Raw genomic sequence first — 17728 nt, forward strand, 5'->3', positions numbered from 1 at the left:
GTCTAAGAAAAGACCTGGGTTTACGAAAGAATATGATAATTAAGCACAGACTGTGGCTTAGTAGTCAAGGGAATAGACAACTCTGAAAATTCATTAATAAAGTTAATCCAAGAAACATCTGAGCAAATGAAACAAAATCAATTCAAGGGAAGAATGTATAACTCTGTTGATGTTCACATCCTTGTCGATACATTGTTTGGGGTAAAGATCTCTCTGTTTTCCACATAAATATAAATTTTTGTTAGAAAATTCAGTTTGACTTACTGGTTCCTATATCTAACTGTTTTGTAACTTCATTGGGTAAATGATGTCATTTTGAAATAAAAATGCCTCACTTGACCAATAGAAGTCTCGTGTTACACACCATCTAATTCTCATCCCAGATGAGGAATTAGAGCCAAGATAGCACCTCTGCTTCTTTATTCCTTTTGTGCGTGTGTGTGTGTGTGTGTGTGTGCGTGCGCAGCCATGTACTAGGAAGGTCTGATTCCTAGAAGAAGCCAAAGACTCTGGGAGGTTTCTTTTTGTCTATCATTTACATGTACACGCACATACATGCCTGTGTACAGCACACATATGCGCTCCCTGTCAATTAGTTTGCATTTCTATCGTAAATACATTAAACCTGATAGTACTCAATCGGTAGTTCTCAAATGGAAGCAATTTTGCCCCAGGGGACATTTGGCAACATCTGGAAACATTTTCAGTTGTCACAACTGGGAGCTTGCTACTGGCATCTAGTGTGTGGAGGCCGGGGATGTTAGTAGGCATCCGACAATGCACAAGACTGCACTGCACAACAGGTTGTTATCTAGCCCCAAATGGCAACATGTCCAAAGTTTGTGAAACTGTTTAGGTCTGTTAGTCACTCATGGACCATCATGTGTTAATTGAAAAACAACACAAAACAAAACCAAACCAAACAAAAAAGCCTTACTTCTAACATCTAGTCCTGTACAAAGATTCCCATAGAAGAAAAAATAAATCCTGGTTCTGATTAGGCCACTTACTGCTGTGTGACTTTGTGCTCATCATTACACATTTTTCCCAAATAAGGGTGATAATATCTGCACTTACTATCTACTATTGTGAATAACAGATGAGATAAGGAATGTCTTTGGAGAAATATATATTGATATGTTTTTAATGTTAATGTTTATTTTAATTATATTACTTGGAGGAGTAATGGCCTGGCTGTACCGTCCCCATGGACTTTCAGAAACATGGGATGACAGGGGAGATGTGGGCATAATATGAAGAGGGAGGAAGGGGACATATCCCAGACTGAGAACTGTAAAGATAAATTTCATTTTTCAGTTTTTCTAGTTACTTTGTGGTTCAACTTTCAGTCTCGTCTTGAAAACCACCTCGTCAGGCCACCTTTGGCAGAATGCTATGCAATTGCTAAAGTCTGTTTAATAGTAAAGCATTTTCAAATTATTTGAGTTTTTTTTTTGTTTGTTTGTTTTTTAATACGTCCTCTTTAGCATGCATATATATTTGGGAAGTTCTGGGATGAAAGTAAAGTTGCAAAAGTGGCCTATGCAAGTGCTTCTGAGGTGACATAGGGACACTGCTCAGGAAAGTCCATAAATCAATCAATTCAAATGACATTTTCTACCTTATTTAGCAGCTCCAAGGTCAGTTAGATAAGGATGCTAGCTTTGATTGCTTACCTGCTCTAATCCAATATTCAATTTTTAAAATCAATTAAAAACAGATCTACAGTCTTTGATTTGTCTTTTCAATGGAAATGGGATGGTTGGCCTTGGCCTCTACTGGATTTCTGCTTTTTGCAAAAGGCAGGTTATAAAAGTCAGAGGCTGAAGATTGGAAAATGGAGACCTTTGGAGTTACTGCGGTCCATCCATGACCTCCATAACCTAAGTAGATCTCCACTTTCCCTAAAAGCACTCCAGACAGGCGGCTTCTCCATCCTACTTCTTCTAAATGCAGAAAAATGACTCTACAGGACAGGTCAGGTTCTTCCACAAAAAGTGTAATTACCAGGGCATCCTTCCTTCCATTGTGCCCTGATCTATCTCCAGATAGCACCAAAACCTGAGCTTTACTCTCCGAACATCTCAAACCAAGGGTCCTCCTTCTTCATCATGATTTGTTTTGCAGATACCTAAGGATAGCAACCCCATTTCTCTTGCTCTTATTATCTCTCATTTTCCTTTGTTTTTCCTACAACATGGCTCCTCTTCTTTGGACTTACCACCATCAGATTCCCTTATTTGTACATTGTCTCCTTTATCAATAATGTTCACAAGAGAACACAGTCCTTTCTTCGGATTTGGTCTTGCTAACTGTGGGGACCACAGTGTGATGGCCATAAGAAAACCTGGGTTACAGAGGAGATTCAGGAAGGTTTTACAACAACATAAAACTTCAAGTGTAAAATGAGTCAAGCTAGAAAACACCAAGAGCTTTATTATCTCCAGGACACTGTTGTCTCACCTTTCTGCCATTCATGTCTTCACTTAATTAGCCCTCAACTGATACAAATGGTTCTCCTCACTTTTCTCAAAGATAGCTTGCAACATGTTATCTTGGTGGTTTCTCCTATGCTGAGTAAACTGTAAACTCTCATCTTAACCTCTACCTTCACAGATCTTCTCCACGGTCAGGTTCTGGTCCTCTCTTCTCCAGTCTTAATTAACTTTGCTGTTCTGTAAACCCTTAAAACCTATACAACATATTGCGTCTTTAAGCTCTTAATTATATATTACCTTTTATTGGTTTCCATTTTTTTATTACAAATTTGTCAAATTACAATTCAATGTGAGGAAATGCATCTTATATAATCTCTTTTTATAGTAATAGTAGCCACCATTATTGACTGCCTACTGTGTGCCAGACCTTATCATCAACCTGCATTACCATTAATCTGCCCCACAGCAGTAGGCGGTTAGTATTTCTTAGAAACGTGGGCTTAGAGAGGCCAAGTAATTTGCCCAAATCCATACAATTACGAAGTTTTACATGGTTGACCTGAGATCCAACCTTGGTCTCTGATTCTGAAGCATTATGTTATTTCCACTGAGGAGAGGATTACAGCCTGATGAGGAGCTGAGGTCCTAAAGGTTTCTCAATATCTCATTTTGGTTGATTGGAGGAAATCACATTCATTTCACAAATATTTTTTGAGTACCAGTTCCAAACTAGGAACTGATTTTAGCTTTTGGTGAAGACAGACATTCAATTTCCCAATATAAACCATGGCTACTTTCATAGTGAAAGACAGAGTCCCACAAGCCTGAGGTTCTACCTTGTGGAGATAATGGTGTATGTTGGTCCCTAGTAAGTAGTATCCCTCTGTGCTTTTACTCTTGCTTACATTTTTCAAAAAACACTATGGCTGCTTATATCTTCTCAGTGGTTGTGATATAGATGCTGTGAGATGGTCTCAGCATATGGAAGACACACGTCATTCAGGGAAACCTCATCTCTGATCCCAGGCTTCTCAGTTGTACCTATAACATCATCCCCACCACAGAAGGAAACAATGATAATGAGGAAACACACACACACACACACACACACACACACACGAATAAGGAAAGCCCATCTTTCTGGAGCACCGATATCATTCAAAGGTTAAGAAATGCACATTACTTTAGTACTAAAGAAAACACATAACAGATATCTGTATATTTTGTATCCTGCTACTTTACTGAATTCATTTATTGTATTAATTTTGATGGATTCTTTAGGGTTTCTTATATATAGTATCAGGTCACCTGCATTAGAGTTTTCCCTCTTTCTTTGCAATTTGGATTACTTTTTATTATTTGTTTGCTGTGGCTAGGACTTCCAATACTATATTGAAAACTAGTGGTGAGAGTGGGCACCCTTTTCATGTTCCTGATCTTCGAGGAAGCTTTTAACTTTCCATCACTGAGTGTGATCTTAGCTGTGGGCTTGTCATAGAAGGCCTTTATTATGTTAAGGTACTTTCCTTCTAGACTCACTTTGTGGAGAGTTTTTATCATAAATGGATGTTGAGTTTTGTCAAATTATTTTTCTGTATCTATTGAGATGATCATGATTTCTAGCCTTGGTTTTGTTGATGTGATGAATCACAGTCATGTTTTGTGGATGTTGAACCACTGCTGCATCCCTGATACAAATCCCCCTTGATCATGGTGTTTGGTCTTTTTAATGTGCTGTGGAATTCAGTTTGCTAATATTTTGTTGAGAATTTTTGCATCTATGTTCATCAAGCATATTGACCTGTATCTCTCTCTCTCTCTCTCTCTCTCTCTCTCTCTCTCTCTCTCTCTCTCTCTCTCTCTCTCTCTCTCTTCTCTGTCCTCTCTCCCCTCTCTCTTCCCCTCCCTCCATCTCATCCTCTTTGTCTGGTTTTGGTGTCAAGATAATTCTGGCATCATAGAATGAATTTGCAAGTGTTCCTTCCTCTTGAATTTTTTGGAATAGTTTGAGAAGCGTAGGTATTAATTCTTTACATGTTTGGTAGAGTTTACCTGTGAAGCCATGTGTTCCAGGACTTTTGGTTTTTGGGGAATTTTTTGATTACTGCTTCAATTTCATTGCCAGTAATTGGTCTGTGTGGTTTCTCAGTTTCTTCCTGGTTTAGTCTTGGAAGGCTGTATATTTCTAGAAATGTATCCATTTCTTCTATTTTGGCCCAGTTTGTTGGCATATAATTGTTCATAATATTCTTTAATTATTTTTTTTTGTATTTCTGTGGTGTTGGTTATAATCATTCCTCTTTAATTTCTGATTTTTTTTTTTAATTTGGACTCTTATTTTCTTGATGAGTCTTGCTAGAGATTTGTTAATTTCATTTATCCTTTCAAGGAACCAGCTCTAAGTTTCATTGTTCTTTTCTATTATTTTTCTAGAAAGCACAGATATGTTCTGGAGTAGAATATAAAATCTCCTGGAAAAAACAATCTCATGGAATTTTCAAAGGTTTCAAACATGTCTCTGTCTTCGAAATGTGTACCCAGAAATTCAGGGTTAGTGGGTTCACTCTTCTCTGACTTAGAGACTTCTCAGAAAAACCTTTTCAAAGAGTATCCCTGAATCAATCTCTGTGGGCCGACATAAAGTTTTTCAGCTTGACCTCCAATTGAAAATGGCTGTCTCCATCCCACCCCCTTTTAAAGACAGAGCTACTAGATTGTGTCGTAATGTTACCTTGCTAAAGGTCTGGCTTCTCCCACCCACGAAAGCCAAAACTCAAGAGACACGGTTGCTGGAAAGAAAAGCAGGTTTATTCAGAAGGCCAGGATGGCAGACTCCTGTCCAAAGACCATCCACCATGCCACCACCTTCCCCTCTCTCACCCGCCCCCAGCATGGCCCAAAGGTTTTACAGGCAGTAAGGAGAGACAGAACAAAGGAAATGAGAAGTTGGTCAGGCAATACCTAGAGTAAACTGAGTCATGGAAAAGGCACTTCCCAGAAACTGGTTTGTTTCAGGGATAGGAATGGATCTTCTGCAGATGTAAAAAATTTCAAGTCAGTGTCCTGGAGGTTTCCTTGTGGAACCTGGGTCACTGAGCCTGGTTTGCACAAGGTCTGGAGTAAACAGAACCGTTAAATGTGGTATGCATACTAAACAACAGAGTCATTAAGGTTTGGCAGGAGGGGAGGGAGGCAAAGCAAAAAACAAACAAACAAACAAACAAAAACAAAAACAAAAACAAAAAAAAACCTTTCAAAAGGTCCCAAGCTAAATCGCACTGTTAAATTAAATTACACTAGAGGTTTAAATCTCAAAGTGGAAGATAATTGTCACCCTTATAATAATACAGAGGGTTATAGTTGTGTGTGTGTCTTACTCTCAGTGTCCTCTAATAAAAAAGGCACTATGTAGGCAATGATAATATTAATACTCACTTTACTTTTATTCTAATACCAATTTTTACACACATCTCCACTCCTGGCTTTCTGTGTTGGGAAAGAAAGTGGAATGCAGTGATATTGACAGGCCTACTCCTCTGGCCCAGCCTCACCTACCTTTTCAGTCGCACATGGACTCTGCATTAGGACTCGTGAGGATTTTCATTTTGTGTTTAGGAAGTGTCGTGACTCTCCTGGTTCTGTGCACGGTGCATCTATGTGCACCTGTGCCGTTTTCTTGGATCCAGGTCTGATAGTTCACCTGATTTCTAAAACACATCCATGATCCAGAAAAAATGAAGCCAGAGACACTGAGAGCCTCATTACCACACCCCCCCCCCTTCCCTTGTCCTCAGGGAAGGGAGGGAGCAGTCTTACTCTAAAAGCACGGATAGTGATTTCCTCCTAAGTGTGCCTGAGCCGGGAGTCCTCTCCCAGCTCCCGACAGGATGGGTGTGAGCTTCCGGGAGTGAGGGGTGTGAGAAGAGCCCCTCAAGGGGGAAAAGTTGTGTAGAATATAAAAGACAAGGACAGGAAAGAGAAACTGAAGAATGCACAATTTTGCCAGTGGCCAAATATTCGCATCACAAACAAGCTTGAATTAATATGGATGAACATTTTTAGTACAAAGACTAGAGATTCAAAAAAAATATATATAACCTGTCCTTTTATCCTTTGCAAACCCACTCCTGCCATCCCTTCACAAAAGAGAAAAAGACAGACAAGAACAGCTTAATGTCTAGAATTTTCAAGTCTCTAAATATCCTCCTGCCCCCACTGAGAAACCCCTGAATTTTAATCATTGTTATTGCATCAGAAGATGGCTGAGGTGTCCATTTTTTCCTTCAAATGTTAGGTACCCACAGAAATGAACGGATCACGCTTCTACTAAGTCAAGTTACAGGGTCAGGTGTATTTCATTCAAGAAAAGCACACAATTAGGCTGTTAATGCTAAGGATACTTTCTAGAGAAAGGTGAAAAATCATTCCCCGAGAGGCAAAGGCTCCACTACTCTGCCTTGCGTCCCCTGAGTACTCCTGAGCCTTCTGAGAGGAAGCCAGGGAATCAGGGTGACGTTGGGCTGGAGAGCCAGATCTGCGTTGAGCACACATTTCTTATTAGGTTACTACTGGGTTGGCCTTTAAAACCTCCGACGTGAGAGGATCCTTTCACACCGAAGTTCAAATATCCCTAAGACTGAACGTGAGAGGGCAGCTTGTTCGAATCATTCTTCCTTAGTACCAGCCATGACCTAGGAATTGAATGCTTACTATGTGACAGTAATATAAAAACAAGAAAAATGATGAGGAAGGCTTCACATTTACGAGACACTTATTACAAGACCAGAAACAATTCTATTATTTTTATCCATTAGCATATTTAATCTTCATAATAACACTGCATGGTTATTTTATGTCGAACCCTAGTTTACAGATAAGAAAACAGTCATACAAGTATCAAGTCACTTGAGTGGAAATGTCAGCCCAGGCAGTCTGGCTGGAGGGCCCTCGCTCTTCAGGTCAGGTTGACACTATAATCCTCATTTGACAAAGGAGAAAATGCAGCTGGGTCAGGTGAAGAAACCCAAGGTTCGTCAGTGGTTCATAAAAGGCTTGGCCTTGACTTAGATCTATCTGACTGCGTATGACTGTCCCCATGCCACATTTCTTCATATGATCTGTATCTTGTGTATCATTACGTTGACATTCAGTCATAGAAGGGATATCGGTCCCTAACTCTGGTGCCTGAACCCAGTCAAGCAGAAATGGTGAAGCTCAACTGGATTTTATTAAGCCTGTTACTCTGGAGCCTTCCGTGCCTCATGGCTTTGCCCTTGGCCTCACTGCTCTCTAGTTTTCTCCCGGGTGCCTGGTACATTCAAGTCTAGTTAAAGACGCAGCTATTAAAGGTATAAACTCTAGGCTCCTTACTCAGATAAGGTGCTTTATGTGCATCTCAAGAGACATGCAGAGGTGGTGGGAGTTCTTGTGTAGGTCTTAGAGCTAATGTTCTCCCAAGGAGTGACTCTGGTGTTTACTTCCAACCTGAATAGTCAAAAGTTTGGTGTATAACTTTCACATTTCAATGTACAGACCTGTATTTTTCAAATCAGAATAAAATTGTTAGTCCTGCTTTACTTCCTGTTAAAAGAAGACATAATCATCATCATCATCATCATCATCATCATCATCATAAATACCAGCTTAGAGATGAGTTCAATCTGAGTTTCAATACAGGCTCTGTTAAACTCATTAAGCTGGACGTCCCTGAGCCTCAGTTTCCTCATCTGTAAGATGATGATAATAATATTAACCCCCTAGGTTCAAGGAGCTACCTTTCCCATTATAACCTAAAGTAGTGCTCCCTACCCCACTCAGTGGTAGGTATTCCTGGCTGAGGGTCTGTGGGCTTACCACCATGCTACATTACCTTGCTTTGATAGGTATTCTTAATACAACTGAGATTGTTAAGCATAAAGAAATAACTAGACTTTGTAGGCAAGATCTTAGAAAGGAAGGTGGGTTGAGGTTACAACAGTAAGTCACTATGCTTCTGGATTTTCTGTGGCTGTCCTCTGACATCTGGTTTCCTTCCACCTGTTCCCACCTGTGTGAGCTGCTCTTTTGCCTGACACAGGGCCTGTGACATCCTGGCAGGAGTTTGAGCAGCATTAAGCCCCTAGTTCTACTCAGATTTCAAGGCATAGCTCTGTGCTTTGATGAAGAATACTTCCGACTGAATTTCAATTTCTCTGAAATATCAGTCTCACACACTGCAGCTTTGATTACACTTGGCATACTCTGCTCAGGGCACTAAAATAAAATTTATAGTGGAAACCAGCTCAGAAACACAAGCTTTCTTCAAAGTGCGTTATTTCTGAATGAAATAGGTACCGGGAGAACATCAACAGGGCTGACTTAGTCGGGTGGAAAGTTCCCCCGGACTATAGCATGTTAAATGTCTGTGGTTCACACCTAAAAGAGAAGTATGCCCAATTGTTCAGTGGATCTAACATTACAGACAGCTGAGGTGCCATAGGAACAGACGCAATGACAAGAGACGATGTGTTTCCTGGTGATGATATCCCATCCTCTGTGTACATCTACAATAATTTGAGGCCTTAACAATGACAGAAACCTAGTTTTTTTTTTTCCATGTCTTGTCTCTTCTGAAAACACACACAGACACCGTTCTCATCAATAAACACAAAATGTCTCATTGGACACATAGAGGTGTCTGAAGTTTAATTGTTTCTGGATGAAGATCGGATGCGAAGACCCTCTCTAGGAGAAGCCCTGGCCAGCATATGGGAGGGCCTTCACTTGGTCATCTTGAGGGCTTGGTACTACCTCTTACCTCTGGCAGAGTGTTACTAGCGAGGGTAATTTAGGGGTAGTACCGATTATCCAGAATATATTGAAAAACAATGTTGCCCGTAGTGTTGTGCTGTGAATTATAGCAATTTAAAATGGTTTGTGATATGGACCCCAATCTTAATGAACTTCCATCTTGTGAAGAAGCTAAGCCTAATTTGAGCAATAAATTATATGCTTTGTAACAGGGGAGCAGGGGTATTAAAAAGAATATTGATTTAGGTATTACATAGATTTGAGGTTGAATTCCAACCCACATAATTTAAACAAATGCTCCCAGCTCTGGTTTTTCATTTGCAAAGTGGCTATAATAATGTTCATGTCACAGAGCTTTCGTAAAGGTCAAGTGAGGCATCTAATTTACCTGTCTGGCACGTAGTCATTACTCAGAAATGCTAAGGGTGTTTTGCTTTCTTTTATTTTTTTATGGCATTCTTTTACCACACAAAGCAGAAGAAGGTTTTTCAAACTATTTGTGAAGAAGAACCAGTCCCTCCTACTCTTTTCTCGTTGGCCCCAACCATCTCAGACTAACACCTTTGTAAAGCACAACAAAATGAACTACTAGAAAAGGGAAATGAAGACGTAACAAAAATATAGAAAATAGAAGCCAAAATTTTACTAGTGTATTCCCCAAAAAAGTATGTAGCCAGATTTCTTTAGTTTTGTCAGGGTGCCCTCTGAAGCCCGGTACCTGTCTTATCCTGGACTGGTGACAGAGGATCCTGGCCTGATCTGGTCTACAGTGTGGTCTGCAGGTCACGCTTTGCATAGCAAACTAAGATGATGGTATGGCCCTTAAACTTAGTCTGATTAAAAGTAGAAATTACTGAGTTAATCTGTTTGAAGCTTTTACTTTGTGTCAGTATGTACAGAAAGATCAGCCTTCATTTGCAAGTGATAAGTAAAACCGGACGTAAGGAAGTCATGCAACAGCAGGGGAATCCTCAGAGGAGAGTTAAGCAGGCATACCACAAGAGATGAAAGCATCATGCAGCTTGGAGAGTCTGCTATTCTCTGTCAGCTCATGGTCCCAGTATTCATAACAGAGAGGAAGTGAAAATGAATGCATGCATTGTGCCGTGTAGAACTTTGTGTTTACATAGATTTCCATTCCAGTTTCCATTCGGGTCATTATTACTAATCCTTGTGCTTTCTTGAGAGTATGGAGGTCATTGGCTTATCGCACGAGCTTACATTTTCTACCTCTTTCACTACAGCTCACACTTTAATTCAGAATGATCTATGTAAACTGCATGACTGTCTATGTCACTTCCCTTCATGCAGTTCTAAGACCCTTATTGTCCTGGTTCTTGCTGACCGCTCACAACTCGGCTCTCCTTCCCAGCTCTGCAATTAACCTTGCATTTAATGTTCTAATTGTTCTGAACTCTTGGCAGGTCTCTGCTCACGCCTCACTTTTTCATTTTTTTGGTGCCTTCTTTTATTCATGCATTTTCCTCTGCTTAGCCCAGCATCAATCCTTCCTTTCCTGGTGGACTTCTAGTTATCCTTCAAGAATGACTTCAGATGACCTCTAGAAAGTCTCCCTGACTCTCTCCCCTCCACCCCAGTCTGGGCTAAATGTCTCTGTGTGGTGTGCCTGTACTTTTCTCTGCATACCTTGACTGAACCAACCACATTATTCTGAACCATCTGTTTGTCCTCATTTCTTATTCATCAGCAAATGCCCAATAAATGTTTGAGAATGGGGCATAATTGAGGTAGCTGTCATGGTCGTGTTGAGATGCACACAAGAATAGACCTTCATACTGATAAGTCAAAAAACAAAATTCACTGTACAAATTTGGCCAAGACAAAGCAGAACCAGAGACCACCGGATTCAGCCATCTGTCAAACAAGAAGTGCATGATCCAGGCAATCTCTGTACGCAGTCCTCCTCTCTCTTGGCCCTGCTTCTCCTTTTATATAAACTAAATGCTTGTGCATACTTTTCAAGTCCAATCAATTGATCACCATCAACTGTCAGGACAGTCTCCACTTCGCGGTAGCAAAGAGCATAAGACACAGGAGGCCTGGTGTAGAATAATGGACAGAGCATTGGGTTTTGATTGAAATTTTGGCCTTGCTACTTACATGCTCAACAAGCTATTAAACTTTCTGAGTCTCTATTTCCTCAACTGAAAAAGCATTGTAATAACCTATGCCGTAGTGTTAATTTGAGGGTTAAGTGGCATGATTTACATGAACACCTGGTACAGGTCAGGCACAATAAATGGTGGCTATTATGATTTTGAGGAAGCCATTTTTATTATATTTTAAAGATTGCTTATGTTACTCTGCTATGTAATTTCTCACATCCTAATATAGCATTACCAGGAAATAAATTTTGAGGGGAATAAACTGAAGGCCCATCACAGCATGTCTTGACTCATCCTAAAATCTTCCTTAGAAAATATAACAAACATCTGATACAATGAGTTGTTTCTTAGCCTATCCTGTATCATGAAGATGTTGGAAAATGTGAGTTTTTCCAAATTGTGGAACCCATAATAAAGAGCTAGGATCAAACAACCTGGAGGCCAGGGGAAATGTCAAAGTGATTTACTGGATGAGGAATAACTTCATACTGGCATTAGAGACCAATATAGATTATATAGTATGGTCACAGATACAGATATAGATACTTCAACTAGCCTAGACACCACCGAAGAAGCAAAGCAGAGGGCCAAAGAAACGCTTCATTGAGCTTAAGAATAGACTCATGCCCTTTGCTATCTCCTGAAAAAATATGTGCTCTTGGCTTTTTGTCCAGATGTTTGGGTTGGTTTTCTTTTTAAGCTATACATTGGGGCATTTGGGCAGTGGGAAAATGCTTTTGGTTTTCCTAGAAATGTGATGGGGAAAAATATTAAGTAATGTTAAAAACATTAAAGAGCATATTATAACTAATGCAGTAGGGTTCTTGGGCTCCCAGGATCCTGTTCTCCTGCCCCTGACAAAGGTGAACCTCGGTCATGCTTGAAAGGGAGTAAGGGCCAACATGACCTTCCCACTTAGAGAAACTTTCAATGCCATTACCCACCTCCGGTAGCCCGGCTTACAGTTGCTGGAGACAAGACTTGGAAAAAGAAAGGGTCAGAAAGCATGAGGAAGGAGGGGAATTTAAGTTCCTTGGGGATTATTGTTGCTCAAATCCCACATTCACTGTAGCCGAATATGGCTGCCGGCTCTTTGGTAGCTCCGCTTCCTATTGCTCCCTGGAGTGTGGAAAATACGTGACACACAGCGTTCAAGCCCTTTCCTTTTGTTCCTTAGTGAAACTGCCTGCCTTCCTTGGCCCTTGCTGAAAAATGCTTGAGTTTTCTGTTTCTCTTTGCAACAGCCCCACAACTTATCCCTTGATTTCCAAAAAATCATTCCTGCCATCAGGACAGAGAAGACCTCTTGTTGTACACAGAGGGGCTCTCATTCGAAAGTGTATGTTGACACATTCCCACTAATTATATACCTACAAGAATTTATGGACTGGAATCAAATAGTTGGGAGAGTGAAGTTGGAACCCTGTGCTTCCCACCTGCATGACCTTGGCCAAAATGAGCATGAGCTCTACCCATGTGATGATTAGACGTAGTGAATGTAAAGTCTCCTTCTAACACAGAGACTGAGCCAATCAAATATCATTCCCCTTCTCCTGACATCGTGAAATAGCTGAAAGTGAGCATCTATAAGTCTAAAGTAGGAAGCTTAGTAAAGTCAATGGTGGTTTTCTGCTTTGAAAACCCTTCGCAAAGGATGAAGTTCAACTTTTCAGAACTTTCCAGAGACTGATACTCATCTAACTTCACTTTCTAATACGCCTCAATAATATCCCTCTCCTCCTCTTCATCTCCTTCAACACTTACTTCCATGTTAATTTACAGACTTCAGATAATGCTTTTCCATGTTTCCGGTTGCTCGTTCCTCTTGGAATGGTCTTTCTCCCTCTGCTCCAGCAGTTCACATTATGGTCAACTTTCACAGTTCACCTCAATCCTCACATCATTCATGAATCATCCCCAGAATGTTCTAATGCAGCTATTCCTAACCAGTGGTGTGTGACCATTCTGGTGGGACACAGAAGTTGTCTAAAGTGGGCATGAGGTTTTCCCATAAGTTTCTGAGAGTTACCTGACAATCAAAATTGAGCACATTCCAAGCCCCTGGTCCCCATTTAAACTGACTGGCCATGTTTCTACATGGCCTTGGTCACCCACCATTCCATGTCCTCTAAGGGGTTATTCCCATTTTCATTTCATTTAAGCCCCTATTTATTTATTTATTTATTTATTTATTTATTTATTTATTTATTTATTTATTAACAACCAGACCCCATTATTTTCAGCTACTATCTCCTGAGTCATCAAGAAAGTAGAAAAACAGAAGCCATCTATCTGGTAAGACATGCCTGAATTCTTTCCTTCACCATCTTAGAACACACTTATTACTATACTTGATTCATTTTGCTTTGCCATTCCCATGTCCATTGCCATGGCTATGAATTCGGCTTCCCCTGTGACTGTAAAAATAACACCCTAAGCCTGTTTCTCCTGTGTCTTCATCTTCTCCGTCTCTGCTGACTCCCCTTTAAATTGAAACATGCTTTTTTCTTTCTTTCTCAGTTTCACACTTCATCTCATGTTACTTTTCGTTGTTTTCAGAGACAAAGTTTTAGAAAGAATCGTTGACGTGCAGTGACTCTAATCTATCACCTGTTATTTACCCCTGCACTTACTGGATATGAGTTCCCTTTCATTCAAGTTTCTAGGAAGGCAGCATGTGATAGAGGAGGGGACACAGGCTTCCTGGAAGGGGCACGAGCTTCCAGGCTGGGCAGAAGTGGGGTTGAAATTGAGCTTCTCCAATCACTACCCATGTAAACTTAGGCAATTAACAAATCTCTTTTGTGTCTCAGCAGCTCTTTCTGTAAAATTACAGTAACTTCCCTGCCATGTAGTCAGGATGAGAATGCAAAATGATAACACACATGGAGTGGTAGGTAGAATATTGGGCACACTGAAACTTTATGAATCTGACAGCCCAACAGTACTTTTACACTATAGGCAGGACTCTCAGAATTCACTTTACTTTTGTCTTCAGTGAAACTTCTCTCCTTGTTTTCCTCCTGTTTCTGGTTATCTCTTTCTCGCTCAACAAATTTCTATATTTTATCAAATGCTATGTTCTCCAAAGTTCATGTTGGCTTTGCTTCCTTTGCTCTTTTGTGTTTTTTAGTCAACCAGACTACGACTTAGCTAACACTAATAGCTTGATAATGATTAAAGCCCCGTGTCCAATACTGATTTCCTGAACTCTTCCAGGAGCTCTTCCAGTTAAATGAACTGACATCACAATCTGAAAGGAGCAAAGGCCAAAGAAACCCATTCTGAACTCATCTCTTTCCCCAATCAAGCCCACAGATGCTCTCACTGCACAGCAGCCCCAGTATTTAGGAGTCCTCTTTGATTCTTTTCTCTTTCTTGTCCCCTACATCTAATAAATTAATAAGTGCAGCCTCAATTCATGCACACATCACTTCTTACCTGGATGATGGCAATAATCCATGGAGGAGTCAATATACCTCTATTTTTTGAGCTTCCAAGCCAATGTATAAATGGACATACATGGCCAACTCTCCCAGTTAAAATATTTTAGCAGTTCTTGCACAATAGTATCTTGTAGGATTGTGACCTTCACTAGAAGTACCGGAAATCCCAGAAGCACCAGTAGTAAAATAGCCTGGAAAGACTATTTAACATGCTGATTCCTAGACTTTAACTCAGGCTCCTTGAATCAGAATCTCCTGGCTGGGTGATGCTTCTGCACACTAAAATTTGGGAACATCTAACTCCAGAATAAAGACTTAATTTCGTAGAATGTTCAGTAAAACTTTGCATAATCTATTTCTGACCGGCTCTCTAACCTCCCCTCAACCATCCTGCCATATGACTTACATGTTTGCCACATAGACTTCATGCTACTGTGTCTTTGCCTGAGGTCCAACTCCTCCCACTGCTGGCTCACCAACTACACTTTTCTATCACTCTAAGACTAGCTCACATCAATCATCTTTCCCTTAGTAGGGCTTCCCAGTGGCTCTTAATGTACCAGTCATTTAATCCAAAACATGTCTATCTCCTGTGCTTCCATAAATCCCAGAGCATCAGTAGGTCAATATCTCATTCCTCCCTGTCCTATCTCAAAGTCAAAGGTGTTGCACATGGCTTACTGTCTTCAATAGTTTATTTGTCAGTCTTCCTCACCAATGTAGAAACATCCTAGTACTTAAATATGATTCATGGAGTTATTAGGTGCTATTATAAAAAACAAACAAACAAACAAACAAACAAACAAAAAACACCTTTGTTAATTGAAGTATTCTTTCTTTTTAAATCTCTGTGTCTGCTGACTGTTTCCTACCACTCTTATGGGCTAAATTTTGTCTGTTAGTGACTTCTGAAATTCAAGTAGTAACCTTGTATGGAAGGTTTTCATCCTCCTGTCCAGTCCTATTCATCGAAGTAAGTGCTATTGCCAGCTGCTTCCTGCTGATCCAATCTGTCAGGAATATTTAATTGGCCTTGTACCTGTCCTCCTGGTATTCTGTAAGGTAAATTATTGTCCCACCTACTCTAATGGTGGAATTATTTCTTATCTTGCAGGTTTTTTTTGTCTTATAGAAATAAAATTATTATCAACAATACTGTTGCCAAAAATGTTATTGAAATGTTAGCTACTAATGTATGTATTGTTCCTTGTTTATAAGTAATAGAAATGAAATGTACTTTCAATAACACTAGTGCATTTTTCATTTATTATATTTATTCTTTACTCTTATCTTAAGCACTAAAGTTCCCCTTAGCAGTGTTATTAAAATTTTCAAAATCTAATGGACTCATTAGATTTGTTCGTTTATATTCTGAAGCTCTAACTATAAAATGGAGTCCCCGTTTATTGAAATGACATATATGCATCACATAATTCTGAGCAAATAGTAAAATAACCAAAAAGCCTCTCATCATATGAATTTCCTGAGAAAATTTTACTTTTGTTTTTCCTCCCCAAAGGGAAGTCATGTGCTACACTGGAAAGGGCAGAGTCTTTTAAGTCAGACTAGCAAGGTTGGGTCGTAGCTCTGTCAGCAGTTAGCTATGTGCGTGCACAGAGGATCATTCCTGATCCTTAGGGTTTCCTTCTGGAAAACGAGGGGTGATGAAAGTAACTTTGGGCAGTGGTGGTTGAAGAAAAAATAACCCGGAGTGCTGTTGTGATACCTGGCACGTATTAGGCACTCAGTAAATCTAAGTCCTGTCTACAAGGTCTGACTATTAAGTTCGCCAACTTGTTGGAATGATGTGGCTAAACTTTTTTTGCTATCAGAGGGATTATTCATTATGAATTTGTACCAACTGGACAAACAGTGAACCAAGTTTACTATTTGGAAGTGCTGAAAAGTCTGCATGAAAAAATTAGACAACCTGAACTTTCCGCCAACAATTCATGGCTCTCGCATCACGACAATACACCAGCTCACACGGCACTGTCTGGGAGGGAGTTTTTAGCCAGTAAACAAATAACTGTATTGGAACACCCTCCCTACTCACCTGATCTGGTCCTCAATGACTTCTTTCTTTACCCGAAGATAAAGGAAATATTGAAAGGAAGACATTTTGATGTCATTCAGAACATCAAGGGTAATAGGACGACAGCTCTGATGGCCATTCCAGAAAAAGAGTTCTGAAATTGCTCTGAAGGGTGGACTAGGCACTGGCGTCGGTTTATAGCTTCCCAAAGGGAGGACTTCAAAGGTGACCATATTGATATTCAGCAACGAGGTATGTAGCACTTTTTCTAGGATGTGTTCACGAACCTAATTGTCAGACCTCGTTTTCTGTCATGGCAAGAAGCAGGTCTTTTTCTCACAGATCCATTAAGAATTTGAGAAACCATTATTCTCATTTCTCTAGCTTTTTTTTTTTTTTTTTTTGTCAGCCTTGACTATCTTCTGTCTGACATCACTGTAAAATTATTCAACAGATGTGTGACTCTAGTCTTTCAACAAGATGGCAAGTTCCTCAAAGACAAGAGCCTGTGAATGCCAACAGAGAGTGTGCTCAGTAAATAAAAATATCTGATGGATACGATACGAAAATGCAGGAAAAGCATTATGTAAAGGAAGTGAGTAACAAATCTCGTCAATCCTATGAACTTCAGATGTCCCACATGCTTTGTTCCATTTCTGATGACATCAACCCAGTCCAAGCTGCCATTTTTGTAAACCAAGATCTCTACTGCAGGCTTCTCACTGGTCTTCTGCATCCGTGCACTTTTCACTCCTTTTTTATTCTCTACCATGCCAGTATGATTTTACTTCATGTCTTTAAAAAAAAAAAATCCAGTGGTAGCTCATTATTTTTTGGTAATGTCAAAACTCCTTAAAATTGCTTATAAAGATGTCAATAATTGGATTTCTGTCT

General features: G+C 39.9%; 1 protein-coding gene across 4 annotated transcripts in view; it reads left to right on the forward strand.

Moving 5' to 3' along the window:
- Positions 1 to 17728, forward strand: part of CNTNAP5 (contactin associated protein family member 5) — an 800511-nt gene that overhangs the window by 15664 nt on the left and 767119 nt on the right. The window contains exon 1 of one of the 4 annotated variants that reach the window (XM_081051148.1): positions 13615 to 13648. The exons of the other annotated variants lie outside the window; for them this stretch is intronic. The gene's annotated coding sequence lies outside the window, so the exon portion shown is untranslated. Of the gene's footprint in view, positions 1 to 13614; positions 13649 to 17728 lie in introns of those variants that run through there. 4 annotated transcript variants of the gene reach the window in all.

Source organism: Rhinolophus hipposideros (genome assembly GCF_964194185.1).
Source record: "Rhinolophus hipposideros genome assembly, chromosome: 6".
Classification (NCBI taxonomy): Eukaryota; Metazoa; Chordata; class Mammalia; order Chiroptera; family Rhinolophidae; genus Rhinolophus; species Rhinolophus hipposideros.